This window comes from Heterocephalus glaber, unplaced genomic scaffold (assembly GCF_053883595.1).
Source record: "Heterocephalus glaber isolate CG9 unplaced genomic scaffold, H.glaber_assembly_v1.0 deba00001504, whole genome shotgun sequence".
Classification (NCBI taxonomy): Eukaryota; Metazoa; Chordata; class Mammalia; order Rodentia; family Bathyergidae; genus Heterocephalus; species Heterocephalus glaber.
Genome location: NW_028258324.1, coordinates 52,699,239 through 52,706,609, shown reverse-complemented (window position 1 = coordinate 52,706,609; position 7,371 = coordinate 52,699,239). Strand labels below are relative to the sequence as shown.

Sequence of the window (7,371 nt, the reverse complement as noted above, 5' to 3'; positions counted from 1 at the left end):
GTTAGGTAGTTTTATACAGTAGTATTTTGAATACTGTCTTGTGGACATAGTTATTATAACTGCTCCTACCTTTTCTAGCTATGTGACTGGGTATGAAATATCTAGTGTTGAAAATGTTATGTTGTATATTTTTTTAAAAAAATAACTTTATTATCAAGCACACACACAAATAATTAAAACCATTCAAAGTAGACCCACGCAAGGGAAAAAAATTACAATAATATCCAAATACAGTAGAACTCAACCAAAACAAGACTGAAAAGCACTTAAACATTTTTCCATATAACTTAAAAAAGCATCTCAAACACCAACAAGACACCAGAGGATGTGATTTGTTTCAGAAAGATCCCCAAAACCAACAATGAATAAATAATTATCTGGAAAAAAACTCCAGTTACTTAGCAGACTCCACATAAGTAAAGCTTCTCCCTAATTTAAATTTCAATACAGTCATATGACACGCGATGGAAACACAATCTGAGAAATATGTTATTAGGCCATTTCATGTGTGTGTATCCTTAATTACACTTTCAGTTTCTCACACTAGAGAAACTATTTGGTATTTACACATGTGTGTCCTATTTATTTCACTTAAGAGGATGACCTCAATATGCATCCATTTAGCTATAAATGTCTCTAGTTTCTCATTCTTTATGGCTGAGTAGTACTCCATTTTATAAAAACCCACATCCTCTTTATCCAGTTTCCAGTTGATGGGCACTTGGGCTGTTTCCCAGCGTTTGCTATTATGAACTGTGCAGCTATAAACATGGGTGCACATGTATTGCTGTGATAAGATTCTTTTAATTCTTTTGTGAAGATAGCCAGCAGGGGAATAGCTGGGTCAAATGGGATCTCTAGTCCTAGTGCTTTGAGGTATCTCCATACCGATTTCCACAGTGACTGCACCAGTCTGCACTCCCACCAGCAGTGGAGAAGTGATCCTTTCTCCCCACACCCCAGCTAGCATTTGTTATTAGATGATTTCTTAATAGCAGTCATTCTATCTGGGATGAGTTGGAATCTCAGTGTTGTTTTCATCTGCATCTCTCGAATAACAAGTGATGTTGAACAATTTTTCATGTTTATTTCCTGCTTTTACTTCTTTGTCTGAGAAATGTCTGTTCATTTCAGATGCCCATTTTTGAATTGGGTCTTTGAATTTGTGGGGTCTGATTTTTTTCAATTCTTTATATATTCTAGATGGTAGTTCTTTGTCTAAGGTACAGTTGCTGAAAATTTTTTTCCACATTGTAGGTTGTCTCTTAGCTCTGTTGGGGGTTTCTCTTGCAGTGCAGAAGCTTTTTAATAAGATAAGATCCCAGTTGATTCTTTGTGCAAGTTCCCATGCTACTGAGGGTTTGTAAGTCTTTTCCTATACCAATATCTTCAAGTTTTATACCTTCCAGCAAATTTAGTGTTTCTGTCTCAATATTTAAATCTTTATTACTCTTTTATCTTAATTTAGTGCATGGTGATAGGCATGGGTCAAGTTTTAATCTTTGGAAGGTTGAAATACAGTTTTTCCAATACCATTTATTAAATAAGCTATCTTTCCTCCAATGAGGATGGTTCCTTTGTCAAAGATGAGGTGGATGAGCATATCTGTAGTTGTTTCTGTATCTTCTAATCTATTCCACTGATCCTAAGGTCTGTTTCTTTGCCAATACTATGATGTTTTTATCACAGTAGCTTTGTAGTAAGCTGGAGATTGTAATACCCCCAGCCATATCTCTGTCCCCTAAAATTTCTTTTGCTATTCTAGGTCGCTTCTGGTTCCAAATGAATTTTTGGATTGTTTTCTCTAATTCTCTGAAATATATTGTTGGAATTTCAATTGAGATTGCATTAAACCTATATCATAGATTTGGAAGTATGGCCATTTTCACTATTTTGGTTCTTCCTATCCAGGAACAAGGGCAGTCTTTCCATTTTCTTATATCCTCTTCAATCTCTTTTTTCAGAGTGCTGTAGTTTTCAGCATAGAGGTCTTTTGCTTCCTTTGTTAGATTGATTCCTAGATATTTCATTTTTTTGGATGCTATTGTAAAAGGAATTGTTTCCATAATTTCTCTCTCAGTGAGTCTGTTATTTGTGTACAAGAAGGCTATTGTTTTTTGAATGTTGACCTTATATCCAACTACTCTACTGAATCTGTCAATTAAGTCTTGAAGTCTTTTGGCAGAGTATTTTGGGTCTTCTCTGTAAAGTATCATATCATCAGCAAATAATGACAGTTTAACTCCTTCCTTTCTTATTTTTATTTCTTTTATTTCTTTCTCTTTTCTAATTGCTGTTGCTAATGTTTCAAGAACAGTTTTAAACAAGAGTGGTGACAGTGGACATCCTTGTCTTATTCCTGATTTTAGCATGAAAGTTTTCAGTTTTTGACCATTTAGTATGATGTTGGCTGTTGGTTTTTCATAGATAGCCATAATCAGGTTGAGATAAAGACCTTCTATTCCAATTTTCTGGGTTTTATTTTTTTATCATGAATGGATGTTGGATTTTGTCAAATGCCTTTTCTGCATCTATTAAGATGATCATATGGTTTTTGTCCTTGAGTCTGTTAATATAGTGTATTACATTTTTTGATTTACGAATGTTGAACCATCCTTGCATCCCTGGGACAAATCTGACTTGGTCAGGGTGTATGATCTTCTTGATGACCCTTTGTATTCTGTTTGCCAGTATCTTGTTGAGGATTTTTGCATGAATATTCATTAGGGAGATTGGCCTGTAGTTTTCTTTTGGGGTTAGATCTTTCCCTGGTTTTGGAATTAAAGTAATACTTGGTTCCAGGAGTGAATTTGGAAGCTTTGCTTCCCTTTCAATTTCCTTGATGAGTTTAAAGAGTAATTGCAATATTTTTTCTTTAAATGTCATAGAGAATTCAGCAGTGAAGCCATCAGGACCTGGGCTTTTCTTTGTTGGTAAATTGTTTATTACATTTTCAATTTCACTCATTGTAATTGGGGTGTTTAGAATTTCTATATCTTCTTCATTTAACTTTGGTAATTTATATGTATCTAGGAATCTGTCCATTTCTTCTGTGTTTTCCATTTTATTAGTGTACAGGTTTTTGAAGTAAGTATTGATGATGCTTTGGATTTCTCCTGGATCTGTTGTGACTTCACCTTTTTCATCCTTGATTGCATGGATTTGAGCCTTTTCTTTCCTTTTTCTGATAAGGTTGGCTAAGGGTTTATTGATTTTATTTATTCTTTTGGAAAACCAACTCTTTATTTCATTAATTTTTTGTATCGTTCTCTTAGTCTCCATTGCATTGATTTCTGCTCTGTGTTGTATATTTTTTAACAAAGCAAAGCAGTAACTTTTTTCTTGCTTGTAATTTCCACATTTTTTTATGCTGTTATGAATTGAATCTCCTCCCCCATATTTTAAAGCTCTAACTCCCAAGGTGACTGCATTTGGAGACAGTACCTTTAAGAAGGTAATTAAATTTAAGTAATGTTATAAGGATGGAGCCCTAGTCCAATATAACCGGTACCTTTATAATAAGAATAAGAGAGGGATTCCAGATGTATGTACTCACAGGGTAAAAGACACATGAAGACGGTGAGAAGTTAAGCCAAGTGCAGAGGACTTGTTTGACCAAACCATGGTTTTTGCAGGAGCTCTGACAAATAAAGATGTGTTGTTTAAGCCATTTCATCTGTGGAATTATTTTATGACAGTCCAAGGAGACTAATACATATACCATTTATAAATTTGCCAAGGATGAGTCTGTGACCGACTGTGCTTAACCACTCCATCCTTTATAAGTGGATGATGTGGAATTGGCCTACTGGAGACAACTAGTTTCAAGAGGTGAAATAAAACTTCTTGGGGAAAATCAAATCATGATCTCTGTTGGTGATGAATGTTAAGGCAGCAATGGTGCCAGGGAGAATTCAAGTGTAGAAGCTTCCTAAGGGCTCCTTTCTGCAGGGGAAGGTGATTTTATGTCCATCCTTAGAAGTCTACTGTACCTATGCAATTCATTTATAACACCATCTCTACTCAGTTTTTTTTTTTTTTTTTGGATTGTTGCTTTCAAATTCAGCTTCTAGAATAAAACATATAAAGAGGAGCTCATCTATATTTTCTCATCATCCTCAGAACATATTTTTATATTCAAAGCAACAAAAAATAGAAAACAAAGACCCAGTCATAAAGTATGCAATAAAAAATGAAAAACGTGAAGGAGATAAAAGGAGTTTTATGCTTCTTGTGTTTGATTCATTTGGATGAAGTAATGCTTTATCCAAGGGGAGAAATAATCTCTGACTCTTCTCTAGGCAGAGATGAGATTTATGGATCCAACCAGCTCAATGGATGTCATTGGTAATATTTTGACTTGAAGTTTGTGGTGATATTAATTTGGCCTTTCTTGTAAGTAATTCCTGCTGCTTTGGAATGCTGCTATGGAGGTGACTTAGGAAAGTGAGGAGGGCTTTTGTCAGAGTGAATGATAATTAATCCCTCATTACTCTGTGCCTCTGTCTTGTCATTTGTATTAAACTAAAATTTGCACATAGTGATTTAGATACATTTATTCTCATTTAAAGATTATTATTTTTCTTGTCATGAATGGTGAGAAATTATATAGTCTTGTTTATTCTCAACTCAAGACAATGAGGCATTTTATATTGAGTCATAAGAAGAAAATTAAGGAGAAAAAAACTGTTGGACTTGTCTATGTCGTTAATAAATATTTTAGAAAGCATATATTGTATTGAAGTTCAGAAAGCTTGCTATTTTTATCCTGGAAATCTGGAAGACAGTGAAAAAAAATCGATGCTTTCAGACATTTTCAATATTTTCATGTAGAAGAGATATTAGTTAATGTGCTTAACTTCAGAAGAAAGAGTAAGGGGAGATAGATTCAAATGAATATAAAGATACTCTTCCTAATAAAATGAAGTACCAATATGGATGGGAAATGATTTGCTTTGTAAAATATTGAGCTATTAACACTATTAAATTTCAAAAGAAAACAAAATAAATTTCAATGATACTCTTATTTTTCTAAGTATTGAGCTATAGTAAAGCATAATATATCATAAATATATTTTTGATATTTTTCTCTCTTTTTCTCCATCCCAAACTCTGCCTTTCACATCTTCTTCATATTTTTTCAAAACAATTTTTTGTGGTGCCAGCAATTGAACCTAAGGATTTATGTATGCTAAAAAGTGATCTACATTGAGTTACACTCCAACCCTCAACTCTTTTTCATATTAATAAGTGACTCCTCTAATTCTGCTAAAGAATTAGTAAAGTCATCATCCTTTCTCATCTAGAGAACAATACATTGCCGTTTATGGGCCAAGTTCAAAATATTGTCTTCTCTTGTTCAGCCCCCTAGGTAAGAATGGTTTTACATTTTTAAGAGGTTGGAAAAACACAAGAATAACATTTTATGACACATAAAAATAATATGAAATTCAAATGTTCATATTCATAAAAAAAGTTTTATTGAAGCAAATTTGTTAGGGCTTGTGTCTAGATGTCCCCCTAAAGCCTCATGAGATCATAGGTAGTACATTTCAGAGGTGGCTGAAGCTAGAGGGTGTGATGTTGGGATTAAGGATGTGATGCTCAGATTGATTCATGGTGCAATGCTAGGATTAAGGGTGGTGTACCCTGGGTGTGAGTGGTACTCATGCTAAGGGTGGGTAGCCTGGATAAAATATAAGGGACAGGAGAAGGGTTGCAGTTAACATTGTCTGCTGCTTTGCTGCTTTCTGCCCACCATTAACTGTTTCTCCTCCTCAGTATGCTCAGGCAAAGGCTTACTGAAAATCAATTTTATCAATGTCCCCAAACCTATTAATGGTACAGCTTTTTTTCTTGTTACCCTGCCTCAGATCTCAGTAATCCTTGAGTATTTTTCTGTTCTGCCCCAATACCAAATTTGTAGTTATCAACATGTGTTTGGATTAAAAATGTTTGGACTCAAATGCTGGCTCCTTTTATTACTAGACATGAGAACTTGGAGAAGTTATTGAAACTTCTGTGAACCTGTATTTACTCTTCTGTAAGAAGTAGATAACATTACTACCCGTTATTACAGAACAGTGAAGACTGAGTAAAAATAATCCATGTAAGGTGCTTAGTGTAGAACCTGATACATAACAAGTGTTCATAAATGTTAGTTACTCTGTCAATATTAGTGTCATCAAGTTGTGATTTTTACAAGATGTCTTGTTTCTTATTCTCCTCTACACTGAAAAATAGCTTATGTAGACTTAAACAATAACCTGCTAAGTGTAAGTCCTTCCCTAATGTTACCCCTTCTAACTGATATTGTAATTTACTGATGGATTATAGTCTCTGAAGCATAATTCTATTGACAATATTATGCAACTTAACTACTTTAAGTGTCCTACAGAATACAAACCAAGTTTTGGACTAGCAGTTATTGCTCTCCTGTACAGTTCTATATTTCTAGTTTTCCTTTTCTGCACTTAATGCTGAAACTCACTGAACTGATTAATCCTCCAAGACTTCCAAGTGTATACAATTATTATATGAGTTCTTTGTCACCTAAGTTCACCACTGATGTTCAATATTGTCTACCACAAACACTGGCACCTCAACAAGACACCCTTGGTTGCCTATTAGAAGTAAAATTTTCCTTGTCTTTATGAACATATCTAACATTTTACCTGACTGTCAAATGACATTTTCTGTGGTATACTTGTTTACTTTTTTCTGTGCTATACTTGTTAATTTTTTTCCCAAGTCCTCTCCATCTTAGACAATTACTTCCTTCACTATGTATATATATTATATATATATTTTATATATGGAATGCTTCACACAGTTGTGTTTTATCCTTATGTAAGGGCCATGCTAATCTCCCGTGTATCATCTTAATTTTAGTATATGAGCTGCCAAAGTGAGCAACTTCACAACATATCTTAATGTTCTTTGAATTACTCTTAGCAATGTCTACTATTGAAGTACTTCTGCAGCAATGAGATAAGCATATTAGATATTTGGTTATGAAACCATTTTCCAGCTGTATTGATAAAATTGGATCTATAACATTAAAAACTAGTTAGTAGGAAAATATCACCAAAAAATTGTTGTTATACAGGGAAAAGAACTCAATGTTTTCCTTTTAAAATTTTTATTAGTACACATTTACAGTACATAAGGATAACATTCCTCAAAGGGAGTTAGTATATGTACATGACCATTCTTAATTCTTTTTACTTCTTCTTTCCTTCCACTTCCTCCTTTGTCTTTCCCTTCCCTGTTGACAAGTCATTTCAGTATCATACAATAATTGTTTAAGGAATTTTATAATTTTTAAAGATAGAACGTAAGACTTTAGGAAATGTGTGTATTTGTGGACAC

General features: G+C 33.9%; 1 non-coding gene across 1 annotated transcript; it reads right to left on the bottom strand.

Annotated features, from left to right (window-relative positions):
- Positions 1-6,808: 6,808 nt before the first annotated feature.
- Positions 6,809-6,915, bottom strand: LOC147825346 (U6 spliceosomal RNA). Its single transcript, XR_015441205.1, has one exon. It is a non-coding gene; the product is annotated as a U6 spliceosomal RNA (small nuclear RNA).
- Positions 6,916-7,371: the final 456 nt, after the last annotated feature.